Source organism: Rana temporaria, chromosome 12, assembly GCF_905171775.1.
Source record: "Rana temporaria chromosome 12, aRanTem1.1, whole genome shotgun sequence".
In the NCBI taxonomy this organism is placed as follows: domain Eukaryota; kingdom Metazoa; phylum Chordata; class Amphibia; order Anura; family Ranidae; genus Rana; species Rana temporaria.
The window spans coordinates 45,197,408-45,215,196 of NC_053500.1; the positions used below are offsets into that span (position 1 = coordinate 45,197,408).

The window sequence follows — 17,789 nt, forward strand, 5'->3', positions numbered from 1 at the left end:
GCTCAAATTGAACCCCAGACACACCGCAAGTGATTCGCACAGGAATGTGCTGCGATTCCTGTGCAAATTACATGCAGTGTTCCACACCACATAAGTTTGAACCCAGGCTCGTGATATAGATGCATGCAAACTGGCCAACTAGCTGCAGCCAATTTGTGTTCAGCCAGAACTACGCAGAAATATCCCAAACTTTGAACATCTCACAGAGCACGGTTCAATCAGAAAATGGAAAGAGTATGGCACAACTGAAAACTTACCAAGACATGGCCGTCCACCTAAACTGACAGGCAGCAGCCAAGATGCTCATGGTAACTCTGGAGGAGCTGCAGAGATCCACAGCTCAGGTGGGAGAATCTGTCTACAGGACAACTATTAAGCCCCATACACACTATCAGTTTCCCTGATGGTTTTCTCTTCAGGTTTACCAAAACCATCTAATATGAGGTCAAACCTTAAACGTTTCAATTTAAATGCAATCAGGCAGGTCCTTGTACTACATGGTTTTGGTAAACATGGAGAAAACCATCAGTGAACTGATAGTGTGTATGGGGCTTGAGTCATGCTCTCCACAAATCTGGGCTTTATGGAAGAGTGGCAAGAAAAAAGACATTGTTGAAAGAAATCCATAAGAAGTCCTGTTTGCAGTTTGGGAGAAGACATGTGGGGGACACAGAAAACATGTGGAAGAGGGTGCTCTGCTCAGATGAGACCAAAATTGAACTTTTTGGTCATAAAAGCAAAAAAACACTATGTGTGGTGGAAAACTAACACTGCACATCACCCTGAACACACCATCCCCACCGTGAAACATGGTGGAGGCAGCATCATGTTGTGGGGATGCTTTTCTTCATCAGCGACAGAGAAGTTGGTCAGAGTTGATGTGAAGATGGATGGAGCACACTAAACACTATACTATACTATACACACAATACAACTTTGAAATTTACCTTAAATGATGTCGTGTAAAGGCCTGCATGATTGCATACAAATTTAAAATGTTTAGGTTTGACATCATAGTACTGTACATGGTTTTGGTAAATATTAAAGAAAAAAATCTAAAGAAAATTGTATAGTGTGTAACCAGCTTTAGAGTCTGCAAAAGACTTGAGACTGGGGGTGGAGGTTCACCTTCCAGCAGGACAACAACCCTAAACATACAGCCAGAGCTACAATGGAATGGTTTAGATCAGGGATATGCAATTAGTGGACCTCCAGCTGTTGCAAAACTACAAGTCCTATCATGCCTCTGCCTCTGGGTGTCATGCTTGTGGCTGTCAGAGTCTTGCTATGCCTCATGGGACTTATAGTTCTGCAACAGCTGGAGGTCCGCTAATTCCATATCCATGGTTTAGATCAAAGCATAGTCATGTGTTAGAATGGCCCAGTCAAAGTCCAGACCTAAATACAATTGAGAATCTGTGACAAGTCTTGAAAATTGCTGTTCACAGACGCTCTCCATCCAATCTGACAGAGCAGTTTTCCTTGGCATATAGACAGCATTCACCTTCTAAGCAAAACAGGAAGTCTGATTGGCTGCTGTAAACTATAAGTACACATTTGCTCTAGTTTTCATTTAAAGTGCAATGCCCGAAAATATTTTTTGTAAAAAACACAAAATAATGCAAAAAATCATCAAACTATAGGGGCTACTCTTAAAAGCAGCGCAAACGGCCAGGGCAATGTGCTAACGGTGGTAACCCACACACTAGACAACTTCTACTACAGAAAATTGAGATCTGACTGGTTGTCATGTTATTCTGCACATCACCACTGCTTTCCAGGGCCGACTTGCTAAAGTGTTGTTTCGTACGGGTTACTTTTTCTTTTTTTAAAACCTTAAGAGCCACTAAATGTCACTTCATTCAAGTCTATGCACGGCAGGCAGAGGTGCGGTGGCATGTGGTGCTGTGCGCTGTGTACAAATGCAAACATGCTCAGCACAGCGTTATGATATGAACATGGCACATAGAAAACAATTGTTTTCTATGTGCTCTGCCTTAAAGTCTGTGTTTATCTATGCAGCCGATTGACATGGGGTGAACGAGCACTAAATGCTTATGTACTCAGAAGAGTGCAGACAAATGTCTCCGCCAGTCTGCCTGCACAACCCATAAATGGGCACCTCTGTATACATCTTCTATAAATCGGACCTATTCTTTCTCTTGCAATGTTTCCTGTTCATTGCTGACAAGGCATAGCCCCAATATGTCATCTACCACCCACCAGCTGCCATACTGGCTCCCACTAAAAGCATACATTACTGCGGAAAGGCACTGTGGGAGCATTCAGTATTGGACAAACTGGGCACTTTTGTTTTACCGCCCATGGAAGATTTATAAAGTGGGAATAATGTCCATTGAAGTCCAGCTTTATGTTAAAGCAATGTGAAAATATAATGTGCTATATAGGAAAAAAAAAAGCTACGCTGTCATATAAATAATAAACGTATTATTATAAAAATGTCTGAACATGAAACTCTAGTCATACTGTAGCTTTTTCTATGCTGCAAAAATGAACATAATATAATAAAAGGAAAAAATTCATTTTAGAGTATATTTAGAGCAAAAAGTACAAAGCAAAGTCAATAGACAATGCATACTGATGAATACTTTAGCTATAGATAGCTCTTGGGTATTATTGTGAGAGGTAAACTAGATGGAAACCCTAACTGGAAAACTGTTACTTTGCTCTAGATCAGGGGTCTCCAAGCTTTCTAAACAAAGGGCTGCTTTACTTTCCTTTTAGACTATAGGGGGCCGGAGTGGCCAGTGAAAATGCCCCAGTGTCAGTGGGAAAATAAATAAATAAATTATATAGTGCCTGAAGTCAGTAGGAGGAGGAATAATGCCCCGTCATTAGTATTAGAGGGAGAAATATTTCCCAATTGTTCAGTGGGAAGAATAGTGTCCCATCAGTGAAGTCAGTGGGAGGAATAGTGTCCCATCAGTGGAGTCAGTGGGAGGAATAGTGTCCCATCATTAAGGTCAGTGGGAGGAAGTGTGTCCCATCATTGGAGTCAGTGGGAGGAAGTGTGTCCCATCATTGGAGTCAGTGGGAGGAATAATGCCCCATTGTTAGTGTCAATGGAAGGAATAGTGCCTCCTTGTTGATGTCAGTGGGAGGAATAGTGTCCCATCATTGGAGTCAGTGGGAGTAAAAATGCCCCATTGTTAGTGTCAATGGAAGGAATAGTGCCTCCTTGTTGATGTCAGTGGGAGGAATAGTGTCCCATCATTGGAGTAAGTGGGAGTAATAATGTCCCATTGTTAGTGTCAATGGAAGGAATAGTGTATCCTTGTTGATGTCAGCGGGAAGAAAAATAGTGTTTCCAAGGGCCAGATAAAGGCAAGCAAAGGGCTGTGGTTTGAAGACCACTGCTCTGGAGCAGTGGTCTCCAACGTGTGGCCCGGGGGTCAGATGCAGTCTTTTGCTTGCCTTTAGCCATCCCTTTGGGTACTATTCCTCCCACTGACACCAACAAGGAGGCACTATTCTTCAAACGAACAACAACGATGGGGCATTGTTTACTCCCACTGAAGCCCACCCAAAGTCTGAAGGACAGCAAACTGGCCCTTTAATTAGAAAGTTTTGAGACCTTTGCTCTAGAGCTTCCTGAAGGTCACACCTCCATCAAGCCATGTGTGACATGTAAGGCCAGCCATAGACAGGAACTGGCTGAAATTCGAACCATGTGTGGGCAGAATGAATGTAACCAAGTTGATCAATCAACTTGGGTAGAACCTGCCTGCTGGATTCACTTCACTGTCTTCTCCTGGCAGGGCTTCCCCCATTTGCCCCCTGCTTTCCCCCGTTCGGGAGCAGACAATTGCTCAGCAGGAGGGATTCCACTTTCAGAACTGTCTGTATTGATGGGGCAATCATGCAAAATGTCTTTCCTGCAAACACAGAAATGAGCACTGCCTATGGCCTGCCAAAGGGCCCTTTCACAGGTACGGACCGTATGTCCGCATTTTCATCCGTCCGTTTGCGGATGAAAACGGGACATACATGGGTCCCTATGTGATTACGGGTGTCAGGGGATGAACATCCGCTGACACCCGTAATTTGTCCGCCTCCGCAAAGATCCGCATTTGCAGACGGAAGAAATCCTATTTTTCTTCCTTCTGCCGGATCGGATCGGATGAACATGGACATACGGTCCGTGTTCGTCCGATCCACCATAGGGGAGAGCGGAGGAAAGACAGGGCGAACCCTGCACAGTGTGCGGGGACTACCCTTTTCAGCTGCCAGCTCAGCAGGGATTTTACGGAGGATCCCCGCTGAGCTTTGCGGACAGACGGAGGCGGATCATTACTGATCCGCCCCGTGTGAAAGGGCCCTAAGTCTGTCACCTTTTCTAGGAAAAAATCACCAGCCCATCACCTCTTTTCTATTAATGACATTGGCAACCAATTACATTTTTACTGGCTGGATAGTAACCCTAGTGACACTGTAAAAGCACAACTTTGAGACAGGGACAAATCGTTGTCGCCTTATAACAGGAAGTGCCTGAACAAAGGACCTTCATGTCAGGATCACCAGTCTTTTAATTGAAGTTTCAAATTTAACAAGATTAAAGGAAAGTTCCATTAATTTATGTTAACATCCAGAAACGGTCAGCCGTGCAGCTGTATTTGTGCATCACACCGATTCATGGGATGACCTGTCAGGCTCCAGTGGCCCTGATGTGATCAAATCCTCCCTCCTGCCACGTCTGAACGCCATCGGACCTTGCTAAACACCCGATACACAACACACGCGCAATATGACACTGACAGAGCTCCATAGAGCAAATGGAAACCAGAGCAACCATATTTCAGATGACACTTTTTAAAGGAAATGTAAACAATCTAAAGAATTACATTTCCTTCTTTTTTATTGGAGTACAAAAAAAAAAATGGGAAAAAAAAATACAAGCTAAATTAGAAACAGCTATCCGGAATCTTTATCCAGCTAAACATTTAAAATGAAATGCAGCAGTAAGGTCCCCGGTTCGAATCCCAACCAGCACACTATCTGCATGGAGTTTGCATGTGATTACGTGGGTTTGATCCAGGTACTCCAGTTTCCTCCCATACTCCACCACTACCAAGACAAGTTAGTAGGTTTATTGGCTGCTGTCTAAAGATGGCCATCTATGGATCTAAATTTGCCCGGCATTTCAATCCCTGCATGGTCATTCCTGTTCATGAGAAACTGATTTTCCTGTTGGGATTAATAAAGTATTCTGAATACAACGACTTTTCATGAATGGGCTTGCTGGAATATTTCTGCTCAATCAGTGCAATGACAGAGCGGGGAGCACTCCCCTATCCCCTTCAAATGTGTGAATGGGGAAATCGGCTCAGCCGTCTGATCAAAAATAACTGAGTCATGTATGGCGAGCTTAAAGCTGGCGTAAACCCAATACCGAAAATGTGATATATTGCAGCTTACCAATTATTAGATGCGGTGGCCGCATTAGTTTTCTTTACTTTAGCTTTTTTTTCCCTCTGTTTTCACCTGGTGATCTGGTCAGTAACACTCCTCCGGCATTAGTGAGACAACTCTGGAGAAATGAGAACAGGAGGCACAGCAGACAGCAGCACTGTAAGTCTAGAGGGAGGCAAGTCTTAAAGTAGAACTATAAACTTATTTTTTCTTCATTTTGGAGTAAGGGAGAGTTATAACCCATGTCAGGTTTTTTTTTCACCATCTGTGTGTCTCATTTCAGAGATTTCCCTTCACTTCCTGTCCCATAGCCAAACAGGAAGCGAGAGGAAATCCCTGCAAATTAAGGGAAATCCTTGCAAATCCCTTGGGAACCCCCAGATCACTAGAATTAGTGTCCCCATTGACATATTTCCCTTCTATTACTTTTCGGGGTACAACCCAAAATTTGGGATTTTATTTTTAATTTTTACTTTCAATGATAATGGTGAACAGGACAAATAGAAAGAGTGAATCTCCTTAACAGGGACACAGACAGCAGTAAAAACCTGTAAAGCATTCTAATCCTTCCACTGTATCCAAAACTGAAAAAAAGTTTTGCCTTTAATTGTACTTTAAAATGTTTTAGCAGATTTAGATACACTAACAAACTGAAGCCAAACACCAGATTACACTTTATAATCAGTTATAAGCAAACTGCTTTTTTCTTAATCACTATGTGCCGATTCCCCCTACTGCCTGCCCCCCCACCTTATTAGCCTCCCCGACCTGCAGTGCTGCTGGCTTCCCTTCTCTCTTCTCCTCCGGCTGCTGCGGGGGGATGCTTCAGTATGGAAAGTGGGGGAAGAGGCTAGTAAATATGTAATTTACCGGCCCATTCCTTTTCTAAATGAACACAATAAACACACGCACTGTGTCCATTCATAACTGGAGCATAGTAAACTTTTTTTTACTAGGTTTCAGTTTGTGAATGAACAGGAAGCCACTCAGCACAGAGCACTTCCCACATCCATTTACTGCCCCGTGCAGCTGAGGCTGCAGAGAAAGGCATGTGTGTTTGAGCTTAGGGGTGCACACCCTAATGCAATAGGTGGACTCACCCACATAGTTAAAGCAGAGTTCCACCCAAAAGTGGAATTTCCGCTTTAAGCACTCCTCGCCCCCTTACATGCCACATTTGGCATGTCATATTTTATTTTTTGGGGGGGGGGGGCTTTGTTAGGAGTGGGACTTGCTGTCCCACTTCCTCCTACGGGCCGCCTAGGTGACTCCCCCTCTCCACCTAGGCGGCCCCTCCCTCTAGGCGATCTCCTGGGACACGTGACAGGTCCCAGAAGATCGCCTGCCCACTCTGAGAGCGCAGCACGATTCGCACATGCGCAGTGCGTGCCCTGGCCATGAAGCCAAAAGCTGCCATGGCCGGGTGCCCAGAATGCCAATGGAGGTGCCGGCGGAGAGGAGGGGAAGAGGAGCGGAGATCCGGGCGGCCGCATCGCTGGACCGTGGAACAGGTAAGTGTCTGTTTATTAAGAGTCAGCAGCTACACTTTTTGTAGCTGCTGACTTTTAATAAACACAAAAAGCCTGGACCTCCGCTTTAAGCTTAACGGATACGCAGGGACGAGCGCAAGGATGCCCGGGCTCGGCATCCGGTCTGTGTTATTGCTTAGGTTGTAAGCTTCTCGAGGGCAGAGACTGATGTGAATGTAGCGTATGCAGCGCTGCGTACATCTTTGGCACTATATAAAATACCTGTAATAAATAAATAAAAAATACCTATAATAAATAATTTAAAAAAACTGTAATAAATAAAAAAAATACCTGTAATAGATAATAAATAGCTGTGATAAAAAAAATGATTATATATATATCTGTAATAAAAAAAAAATACCTGTAATATATAAATAGCTATGATTAAAATATATATATATATAATAATATATACATATAATAATATATATATATATATATATATATATATATATATATATATAATAATATATATATATATATATATATATATATATAGCTGCAATAAATAGAATACAAGTACCTGTCTGTGATAAATAAAATAAATTATAAATAAAAAAACACGTAATTAAAAATAAAAATAAATACCTGTAATAAATAAATAAAAAATACCTACACTTTCATAACTACTATAAACTTCTTTGAACTGTATAGAAATGTATAGATAACAACTTCCTAGTAAGTGTACAGACATCTGAAATAAGGAAGTGTAGTTGGAGATCTGATGGGTGTACACATACTGTAAAAGTTTTAGTCTCACATGTACATTTTTTGTTCGGCGGTGACAGGTGAGAGGCTTGTCTGTCACACGCACATCTGAGATCTGTTCTTTAAAAGCAGAGAGCTTCATCCCACACGAGGCTCCCTCCACCTCGCCACGTTAGAAGAATTGAGACTTTTCCAGGCAGCTGGTGCGGCCAGCACAAAAAGCAGTAACATATATGTGCTCAGAGTGTTAACACAAACACTGTCATACATGGCTAATATTCTCCACCGCCAATCCAGCATGCTTAGGCCTATGAAGGCCTCTCTGCCTCAGACATCCAGGGCTCTCCCTGCCTCTAATAAACAAACATGATCCCTCGGTGTTAGACAAACAGACGGCCATCCTCCTGTCAGCATTAGACACACAAAGCTCTTGGTGAGCCTGTCACCCACTTCATTGACCTATCGCCATGTCACACAACTAGGATTTCTCCGGCTGCGTCGGGTTTCTGCAACTGCGCACTTTTGCCCAAATTTTTTTGCAGCAAAAAGAAAGTAAAAAAAATAAAAAATAAATAAATAAAGTATGGAAAAAAAAAAAAATTGAACGGACGGTGAGTCAGCCACTGTCACATGCACACACACACACAATTTCCTCAGACTACGAATATCAAACATAGCGAGCTGTTGTTTCCGCTTCAGTTTTTGGGACGCCCTGAGACCTCGCCGCACTTTCTCTCCGAGCCAAAAACCTCCACACCCCCTTTCTCTGAACACAACACACAAATCATGACAGATGTCTGCGTGACAGAGTGCCAACACCACTTCAAAGGCCACCTGCGGGACACACCAACACGCGGGGGCTAAAAAATAAATAAAAAATAAGAAATTAAAGATGGCCACGCTATAAACATTACCGACATGCAGGAAGACAAACAAAGAATAGCGACATACATAAGCCTGTGCGTACATGCAGGCATGTATAGCAATGCAAAGGCTGCAGCATGCGTGCTGCACAGCTATTCAGCAGCAACACAATCTACTCAATATTAGCTTGCCGACACAAAACGCCATGTCATATATGTAAAAGGAACTATAAGTAGTCACCTCAAACTGACCCGTCCTTCCATAGAACATATATCTCTTAAAAGGAGCTTGAACTTAGATCTGACTTTTCCTGAACATAGATTACAAATATAATATAAGGCTAGACATGCATCTGTGGAGTCTGCATGTTTATTGCATTTTTCCACATGTTTTTCATGCACTCATGTTAAAGTCATTGAGACAAAAAAGTGCACCTTTATACAAGTCACATGGAAGCATGTTATAGGTATGGGTGTGAACCCCCCCCCCCCCACAGACAATAATCAGATTCCTCCTGTCGTGCACGGTCACATGATGGAGGAAGCGTGACAAATCGCACAGGTGTGTGTGCGGGAACTAAAAGAATGCACTATTTCTATAGCCGATTCTGAGCGGATATTTACAAAAAATGGACAAATGCAAAAAGATATACGCTGGATCAAAACAATAATAATATGTAACCTTTATAATAATATAATTATACTGTATGGTAATAACAGGTAGACTATATAATAATACATAATATGATGTCATAATTATGTATGAATGCGGAACTTATATATTATTATTAACTATAGTAATAATGTGTAACATATATAATAATAAGTAACATAAAAACATAAAAAACAAAGAAAGCTTTCCACACACACACACACACACACACACACACACACACACACACACACACTACAATATTATATATAATAATAATAATAATAATAATAATAATATTATATAAAAATAAGCAACATACCATAAAAAGAGAAAGCTTTTACCACACATATTACAATATTATATATAATAATAAGTAACATAAACAGAAAAAAGGAGAAGGCTTTCACCACACAGATTACAATCTATATAATAAGTAACATAAAAAAAAAAAAAGCTTTCACTACACAGATTACAATAATATAATAATAATAATAAGTAACGTAACATAAAAAAAGAGAAAGCTTTCACCACACACAATACAATCTGATTGTACAACCTCCTTTAGATCTATTAACAAATACGTAGTGAGCCTGCCTGATTGGATGCAAAATAAAGGGTAGATCCTCATATTACATTGAGGGGGATTTACTAAAACTGGTGCAGCTCTGCATAGTATCCAATCAGCTTCCAGGTATTATTGTCAAAGCTTAATAGAACAAGTTTAATTTGGAAGTTGATTGGTTACTATGCACTGCTGCACCAGATTCTGTGTGCACCAGAAAATCCACCCCCATTGTTTTGGTAGATCTAAAAATGTATTGTACGGTCGAATTGTAGCATGTATGTTGAGCCTTTATGACATACAGGGATAAGATATGGCCCAAAACATCAGCATGTGTATTTAAAAAAAAAAATTACTTTTTTTTTATTGCATGGTCACGTAGATAGGCAACGTTTCAGAACTGAAATGATATGAGAGGGTACGACACGGTTAAATCTGATTTGCAAACAGTGCTGGGAACAGTGTCAAGGGGTGTCACTGATGTTAAAGAGTCCGCCACACGCGGCTCAAAGGCCAACCTCTGGCACGAAGGCCCAGAAGCTTACAGAAGAGTAACTAAAGGCACCATATGGTGCTCCTGGTGAAAAAATAAAACGCAGGGGATCCGCGAGGAGGCGCAGTACCTTGTACCCTAGACCTTGAAGCACTTTGACGTGACAGGTCTGTTAGGACAGGAGCCAACGATGACGGAAAGTGTTCATCATAACATAAATGCGTTTGTGTTGTTGTCGGATTTGGAAAAACGCCCCCCCCCCCTTTTTTTTTTGCAAGCCTTTACGATCCTATCCACGTATACTAACGACTTCAGGAGAAGTTCGATAATGCTAAAAACAGCAGCAGCCTATGCAGTTGAAAAGTATAAGGAAATCCTAGTCGCTTTTAGATTAGTCTCTAGAAGGCAGGCGGCTAGGAAGAGGTTAAATCTGCAGCGATCTCTTCACTTTCCTTCGTAACGATTTGCCCCAAGTCTAGAGTGCCTTATTGCAAGTCAAGGGGGAGAGGAGGACACGGCCTATGCGCTGTCAGCATTAAGAGGGAGTTAACCACTTCTCCTCCTCGGCTGGAGGCAGCCTTGAACAACCTTGCACAGCTATAACATAGTCAACATACAGACAGAGGCCTTGTGTATGTATAGGCGGCAGCCAGCAGGCAAGCTTTGAACAAGCCAGCCATGCCTGGTTGACACTCTAAAGGAAATGTTCTATGTAAAGAGCATCCGGGCAGGACACCCCCTTTAAATATGATCACCCTTGCAAGCTTTGCATGAATTAGATTTAAAGAGAACTAAAAAGACAGGGAGAAGGGAGGGGGGTCAGTCTAATGGGAAGGGGATCCTGCAAAATGTTATAGCAATGCATCCCTTTACCTGCAAGAGTTATTTAAAAGGGGGGTGGGGACTGCTTATGAAAAGGGTTAGGAAGATGAGGGGGGGGGGGTAGCTAAAAATAGGCTGGGGAGCCCCAGTTTTTCTTTTTTTGTACACAGTCCAAGAAGTGGCGTCTCACGCCCCTTCCTGTGTGGTAGATCAGGGGTTAAGCAGGTAAGACTGTGCAAAGACACAAGCTCATTACTGTATTCAGCCTGCTAACAGTCAACTACAGCACAAAGCCACATCCCACCACCGACCCCATGTGCATGGTAACTCACCTCTCTGCAGAACAACGCTGGACCTTTAAATCCCCCTCCGCTCTGATCTCCAGGCCCTGGGCTATGCAGTGCTGATCAAGTTAATGAGGTGGCAAACCCAGGACAAAAAAAAAAAAAAAAGACAAGTAAAAAGATAAAAAATAAACAAGGAAAAAATAAAGAAGGGTGCAGGTTTGTTAGTCCCTCTGAATCTCCCCCCAGACCAAGCCCCAGATCTGGAGTGCAAGCCAGCTGATACTTTTAGGGATCCAGATCTCTTATGCTTTAGTTTCTTTTTAAAAGGGGTGGGGGTTTATTTCTGTGTGTCCCTCTCTCTTTCTTCTCTTCCCTCCGTGTGTCAGGAATACAGACAGAGAGGAAAGGGGAAAAAAAACCTAGTTATACTCAGCTCCTCCCTCTCTATCTGTGTATCATATCCTTTTAATACAGTAAGGCTACTATGGAGCGCCCCCTGGAGGAATCCTGCTCAATGACAGCCCTTGGTTTTCTAGCCACTGTCAGGACTGTGAAATGTGTTCTTAGAAGATCAGGACAAACTTGGCGCTGGTCCTTCCCCTCAGCAGACAAGGGTCCTAAAGATGCTGGGAGCCTAAACCTTAACTACTGACACTTCAAGGGGAGCCAAACCCCAAACAGAGGCATTTCATTTGCTAAATCCCTGTGTATGATAAGCTGCAATAATATTCTTTTAGAACAGGGGTCTCCAAACTTTACAGTACAAGTACAGAATCCTAGATTTTATAAATATTTGTGCAACCAATTAAAAATATCCCTATCAGATTCCCCTTTATACCAGGGTCCCCATCAGAGCCCCCCTTAAATTGAGGTCCCCCATCAGAGTCCCTTGCATACATCAGGGTCACTATCAGAGCCCCTCTTTATATCAGGGTCCCTATCCAATTCCCTTTTATATCAGGGTCCACATCAGAGCCCCCCTTTATATCATGGTCCCCACAAGAGCCCCCCTTTATATCATGGTCCCCACAAGAGCCCCCCTTTATATCAGGGTCCCCATCAGATTCCCGCTTTATATTAGGATCCCCATCAGACCCCCCCACCTTTATATCAGGGTCTCCAACAGAGCCCCTCTTTATATCAGGGTCACCATCAGATTGCCCAATTTATATCAGGATCCCCATCAGAGCCCCCCTTACATCAAAATCCTCATCTGAGCCCTCCTTTACATCAGGGTCCCCATCAGATTCCCCCTTTATATCAGGGTCTCCATCAGAGCCCCCCTTTATATCCGGGTCCCCATCAGATTCCCCCTTTATATCAGGGTCCCTTTTAGAGCCCCATTACATCAGGATCACCATCAGAGCCCCATTACATCAGGATCACCATCAGAGCCCCCTTACATCAGGATTCCCATCAGAGCCCCCTTACATCAGGATCCCCATCAGAGCCCCCCCCCCTTACGTTGGGGCCCCCATCAGAAACCCCCCTTACATTACGGTCCCCATCAAAGCTCCCTTTACCAGGGACCCTATTAAATTTCCCCTGTATATCAGGATCCACATCAGTGCCCCCCCTTACATCAAGATCCCCACCAGAACCCCCCTTTTAGCAGGGTCCCCATCAGACCCCCCCTTACATCAGAATCTCCTTTAGAGCCCCCCTTACGTTAGGGGCCCCTCCTTACACCAGGGTCCCCATCAGATGCCCTTACATACATCAGGATACCCATGAGTCCCCCCTTACATCAGGCATACAGGGTCCTTATCGGAGCCCCCTTACATCAGGATCTCCATTAGCGCCTCCCTTACATCAGCATACATCAGGGTCCCCATAAGAGTCCACCCTTACATTAGGGTCCCCATAAAAAAAAACCTTTACATTAAGGTCCCTATCAAAGTACCCACTTATATCAGGGTCCTCATCAGAGTCCCCTCTTACATGAAGGTCCCTTTCAGAGTCCCCCCTTACATGAGGGTCCCCACCAGAGTCCCCCCTTACAGCAGTGTCCCCCCTTACATTAGGGTCCTCATCAAAGTCCCCCCCTTATATTTAGGGTCTTCATCAGAGGCCCCCTTACATCAGGATTCCCATCAGAGCCCCCTTACATCAGGATCCCCATCAGAGCCCCCCTTACGTTGGGGCCCCCATCAGAAACCCCCCTTACATTACGGTCCCCATCAAAGCCCCCTTTACCAGGGACCCTATTAAATTTCCCCTGTATATCAGGATCCACATCAGTGCCCCCCCCTTACATCAAGATCCCCACCAGAACCCCCCTTTTAGCAGGGTCCCCATCAGACCCCCCCTTACATCAGAATCTCCTTTAGAGCCCCCCTTACGTTAGGGGCCCCTCCTTACACCAGGGTCCCCATCAGATGCCCTTACATACATCAGGATACCCATGAGTCCCCCCTTACATCAGGCATACAGGGTCCTTATCGGAGCCCCCTTACATCAGGATCTCCATTAGCGCCTCCCTTACATCAGCATACATCAGGGTCCCCATAAGAGTCCACCCTTACATTAGGGTCCCCATAAAAAAAAACCTTTACATTAAGGTCCATATCAAAGTACCCACTTATATCAGGGTCCTCATCAGAGTCCCCTCTTACATGAAGGTCCCTTTCAGAGTCCCCCCTTACATGAGGGTCCCCACCAGAGTCCCCCCTTACAGCAGTGTCCCCCCTTACATTAGGGTCCTCATCAAAGTCCCCCCCTTATATTTAGGGTCTTCATCAGAGGCCCCCCTTACATCAGGGTCTCCTCCAGAGTACCCACTTGTATCACGGTCCTCATCAGAGTCCCCACTTTTATCAGGGTCCCCATCAGAGTCCCCTCTTACATTAAGATCCGCATCAGAGTCCCCCCTTTACATCAGAGTCTCCACTAGAGATCCCCTACAACAGAGTCCCTATCAGAGCCCCCCTCCCTTAGATCCATATAAGAGCCCTTACATCATCATAATAATAATAATAATCTTTATTTTATATAGAGCCCTTAAAAGGTAGCTTCTCAAAGCATTAAGGAAAAGACTAGAAATACACAGGATAACAAAAGGAAAAAGGGACAATTGTGTGAAACCTGTTAAAGAAAAAAAAAAGGTTTTTAGATTTGATTTGAATGGGTTTAGAGAAGATGACTCTCTGAGGTTCTTTGGAAGTGAGTTCCAGAGATTTGGAGCATAACAGGAGAAGGCTCTGTCCCCCATCTAGTGTAGGTGAGTAGTGGGGACACGCAGAGGACCAGTATTACATCAGGGCCCCCACATATGAACCACCCTTACATCAGAATCCCCATCAGAGGCCTACCTTATATTAGGATCCCCATTAAAGTCCCCCCCTTATGTCAAGGTCCCCGTGAGAGTTCCCCCTTATATCAGGGTCCCCATTAGAGTACCCACTTACATTAGTGTCCCCATCAAAGTCCCCACTTTTATCAGGGTGCCGTTCATAGTCCCCCCTTTACATCAGGATTTCCATCAGAGGCCCCCTTACAACAGGGTCCCTATCATAGCTCCCTCCTTTACTTCGGGGTCCCCATTAAAGCCCCCTCCCCTTAAATCAGGGTCCCTATAAAAATCCCCTCTTACATCAGGGTCCCCATCAGAGTCCTATCTTATATTAGGATCCCCATCAAAGTCCCCCCCTTATGTCAGGGTCCCCGTCAGAGTCCCCCCTTACATCAGAGTCCCCCCTTACATTAAGGTCCCCATCAGAGTACCCCCCTTTACATCAGAGTCCCCACCAGAGCCCCCTTACATCAGGGCTCCTATCAGAGCACCCCTCCTTCACCAGGATCCCCATCAGTGCCCCCTTACATGAGAAGCGGAGAACAATGCTGCCCTTAGTCCACAATCAGTGTACATTGAGGATACACCTGACATGTCAAATTGCACCGATGTGACTACCGCATCCAATACTTCCAGAGGGCCACACAATAGCAGCGCAGTGCAAAATAAATGGGCCATAGTGCACCCCAACAGCAAAAATGTTGGCCCTGCTGCAAATGCAATGCAAACTGGAGAGGTTGGAGTACAATAATCACCTGCATGTGTGTCAGTGGACACCTTAAGAACCCTCGACATTGCTGTCTGTGGATGCAATACCAACCCCCAGTATTGGAGTCAGTGGATGTAAGAATAACCCTCAACATTGGTGCCAGTGGATGGAAAAATAACCCCCAGCATTGGAGTCAGTGGATGCAAGAATAACCCTTAACATTGGTGCCAGAGGAAACAAGAATAACCCTCTACATTGGTTTCAGTGGACACAATAATAAGCCCCCCACATACATTGGTGTCATAAAAATGAAACTTCCACATGACCATACTTTCACTGCTATGACCAAAAAATGCCATGCAGAGGAGTGAAAGGGGGGTTAACTGCCATTGTGCCACTGAAGGGGGGGTTAGTGCCAGTGAAAGCTAACTACCCCCACAACCCTGTACAAGGAACAATGGGCCTGATCCTCAAAAGGGATACACCGGCGTATCTACTGATCTTAGGATGCAGTACCGCAGCCGCCGCTGGGGGCATTTCTCGTCGAAATGCCGCTTCGGGTATGCAAATTAGCACTTACGGAGATCCACAAAGCTTTTACGCTTCGTTTTTTCTCCGTAAGTATTAGTTTGCCGTCGCAATATTAGGGCTACTTTTACAAGGCCTAAACTGTTTACACCTTCTAAAAGTATACCCTTCTATCCCGCGTCGCTGTCTTTTTTAAAAAAAAAAAAATTTCCCGCCGCAACTCGTTTTTTTTTTTACGCCCTTCGCGATTCTCAAAACCCGGCGCAACGTAAAACCGCGCAAAGCACGTCGGGAAAATGATGTCGGGAGCATGCGCAGTACGTCCGGCACGGGAGCGCACCTAATTTAAATGGGACTCGCCCCATTAAATTAGGAACGCCTTCCGCCGGACAAATTTAAGTTACAACGCTCAAAATTTCTAGGTAAGTGCTTTGTGGATCGGGCACTTAGGTAGAGATTTTGCGGCGTTGTAACTTAAATGGCAAAAAATACGTTGCGCCGGGTTTTTGTGGACTAGGCCCAATGTTTTTGGGCTATATCAATGAACTCTTTGCACTTTTTCTTCCTTTGCAAGTCAAAGATTAGCTGGTAATTTATAAAGAACAAGATTGTAAAAATCTAACATTTTTCTTATATAGGCATCCTTAGTGAGGAAGGGTTGGGATCTGGGGCCCCTTATTGAGGGCATGTGGCCTGGTATGGACCAGAAGGGGGCGCTCACTCGTTCCCCCTCTTTCCTGACCCGCCAGGCTGCATGCTCGGATAAGGATCTGGTAGGGATTTTGGGAGGACCCCATGCCGTATTGTTTTTTTTTTTTTTTTTTTTGAGCGTGGGGTTTCCCCATGCTGTTTTTTTCTTTTTGGCGTGAGGTTCCCCCTGAAGATTCATACCAAACTCAAAGGGCCTTGTATGGTCGGATCAAAGTGAGATCCCGTTCGTTGAAGTTGCATGAAAGTCAGACATGAAGTCGCAGGGCAAAGACGGATCGCCTTAGTCCATTCCAGTCTAGATATGTGATCTCGCAGCTCTGTCTCCCCTGCTCTGCCTGCTGCTCACTGGTCATTGTTGTGTTCCTCCTGCACAGGGTTTCAAACACAAGGCCCGCGTGCTGAATCCGGCCCTCCAGGCCACTTCATGGCCCTTGCACCTCTCAAGCAGGAGATCTCCAGCCTCCTCTGGTCCTACTCCAGATCCTACTTTCGGCTTTCAAGCAATGCATCCAGCAACAGCATAAGCGAAAGCAAGTGGTGGAGATTGTAACATCCAAGACAGATGTAGATGATGATTCCATGCTGATTTAATTTCACATTTTGGTGAGTGCATCCCCAAAAGGGAAGAATATCCCCCCAGGTGGTGACTACCCCCTGGTGAAAGGAGCACTGATTATTGAATATCCTGATCAACCACATCTTGTTTACCTGCACCATTATGGTTTCCTATATGCACTACATATAGAGGTCTTTCAGGCGGTGGTTTGAGAGTAGCGCTGCTACAGTAGTATACTGTTTACTCTTGAGCGCTGAGTAGTGCTAATTTTTAGGCAGGGCGATACTAGCACTTTTGTTTTGAAAAAGGAGAACTAAGTAGGATTTTTCAGTTCAGGAGTTTTCAGAAAACAGCATGTAGGCAGGTTGTCTGCTGTGAGTTATCTAGCCAGCTTCAGCTGCCCAAGTGAAGAAAAAGGCGTTAATGTTTTACCGCCTTCCCTGGGCAAGTTTGTGGCCTTTTTGGGGTCCGACCCCCCATTCTTTCTATTATAAAAGGTAGAGAGGTCTGGGTCCGTGGATGCGATAACTATCTAAGAAGAGGGTTGCTGGGTCTTGTTGTCCTCTCCAGGGATGCCGACTCATTGAGACACTGTACAGGTGGACACTGCTACTCTGGATCGTCCAGTTATGGACTTTACCCTT

The 17,789-nt window shown here is 44.4% G+C and overlaps 1 protein-coding gene across 3 annotated transcripts in view; it reads right to left on the reverse strand.

Moving 5' to 3' along the window:
* The window catches only part of THRA (thyroid hormone receptor alpha), a 286,969-nt gene extending 275,140 nt beyond the window's left edge, over positions 1-11,829 (reverse strand). The window contains exon 1 of one of the 3 annotated variants that reach the window (XM_040331865.1): positions 11,395-11,776. The gene's annotated coding sequence lies outside the window, so the exon portion shown is untranslated. Of the gene's footprint in view, positions 1-11,394 lie in introns of all 3 variants that reach the window. The other 2 variants (XM_040331864.1, XM_040331863.1) reach the window with 2 other exon arrangements.
* Between the last annotated feature and the right edge of the window lie 5,960 nt (positions 11,830-17,789).